Source organism: Balaenoptera ricei, chromosome 16, assembly GCF_028023285.1.
Source record: "Balaenoptera ricei isolate mBalRic1 chromosome 16, mBalRic1.hap2, whole genome shotgun sequence".
Classification (NCBI taxonomy): domain Eukaryota; kingdom Metazoa; phylum Chordata; class Mammalia; order Artiodactyla; family Balaenopteridae; genus Balaenoptera; species Balaenoptera ricei.
Window position 1 is genome coordinate 12,441,474 of NC_082654.1, and position 1,774 is coordinate 12,443,247.

The 1,774-nt window shown below is 44.8% G+C and overlaps 1 pseudogene; it reads right to left on the reverse strand.

Annotated features, from left to right (window-relative positions):
- Window positions 1–764: 764 nt before the first annotated feature.
- Window positions 765–1,562, reverse strand: LOC132351049 (N-alpha-acetyltransferase 50-like; annotated as a pseudogene).
- Window positions 1,563–1,774: the final 212 nt, after the last annotated feature.

A 1,774-nucleotide genomic window follows, 5' to 3' on the forward strand; every position in this document is an offset into this window, starting at 1 on the left:
CCACACTCTAAAAGTTAATGCCACTTCTAACAATCAACAGCAGGAAAAATAAACCTGCTAACAACTAGACCACTCATTAGCAAAAAGCAGCTCAACTCAAATGCTGAGACCAAAGTATAATACTACCTACTCAGACTGTCCCACCTACCCTCAGCCACCAGCGAGGAAGGAAGAAATAACTGCTTAACAGAACAAAATAAGCTTAGGATTTCTTACAAGGATAACAGTGGTCCAACTCCTGAGCTAATACTCAGAAGGACAAAAGGTGGAGTGAAGGCAATGTATAGGGATTAGTAGCCCACAAAATCTTGAAAAACCCTAAGTACCACAAACACACTAAACTTGTCTATGAGTTAGAGAACAGGATATTGCTGCTGCTGCTTCTTGGCCTTTGAAATATACAATATTTTGTAGGCTCTGCCCTTCAATGTGAAAGCAGGACATTAAAAAAAAAAATTGAAATTGACGCTCAAGTTTTGGGGACCATATATCTTAACTGTGAAACTAAGCAGATCTATACCTTCTCCTTCCTACAATCAAACCACCTCACAAAAATAAGAAAACTAAAACAATCCAAACACGATTAATAAGTCCTTAAAAGTTTAAAACTTTTAGAGGAAAGGGAAGGAAGTTTTGAAAGGAAGAAACACAAGAACAAGGAAGAGGGAAAGCTTTAAAAGAAAAAAAGGGAGGGGGGAGGGAATCAGTGGGCCTCTCTTTTATTTGGTGACCAGCAAGTGCAAGAAAGTTCATCTGTAATTTGTTCAGTTGTCTGTCTTTTGCACATCTGCATTCTGGCCAGAAGGGACTTGGAGGTTTTTCTGCAGCACATGAGTGTCAGAGGGCTCTATCCTCTTATAGTAGTTCTTCTTTGTCTCAATAATCTCCAAGCCAAGCTTTCTGTAGAAGTCAACTGCAGACTCACTGCTGATCTGGACATGCAGATAGTTGTTGTCAAAAGTGCCATCTTTTTCACAGATGTTTAAGACATGATTTAACATTTTAGTTCCTACTCCTAGCCTTCCGTATGGTGCCAGACATCCTAGTGTCATGATGTAAAGTCTCTTCTGATTCTGTGAATGATCCACCCTACAGGATACTGACCTACTGCAACATCATTGAAATAGGCAAGTTTTGCTAGCTCGCCAACCTCCAGCGCATCCTTATAGAACTTGTCATTGTAGCTGACTGGAAAGATGACCTGGTTTAATCTCTTCAGCCGTTTAACATTGTGTGGTGTCACATCTCCCAGCTCGATTGATCCGGCCTTTCATCTTCCCCGCCTGCTGAGGACGTTGTTACCTCCGATATCAACGCCCGTTGTCGTCGCCGCCCTGAGCTCTCCGCGCCCTCAGCTCGGGCCACTCAACCCGGCAAGCCGGCCTCCTGGCCTAGGGCAGGGAGGGAGCTGAGCCGGGTGACCGAGGCCGCGAGAGTGGAGCGCGGCCCTGCGTTTCCGGAGGGGGCGGAGGTACCTCCCGCCGCCGCGCTGGTGCAGCCTCTTCTCCACACGTGCGCACGGGGCACTCACCTCCCGCTGGCCACGCCGCCGCGCTGTCCATACATTATCTTAAAGTATCTTCCTTTCAAATTCCCCAATGCTGAGATAGAATAAGAAAACTGACGATGGCAGCGTGTTATTTAATTTGTTAAAATCTTTCTTCAGATTGCATTTTGATCTATAATGGCCAAAAATAGTCTCCAAAAAACTAGCTTGGGGAAATTTCGTCCAAGGCTTTCTGCAGTCGTGCAAACATTTCTGTTTCCCTTAAAT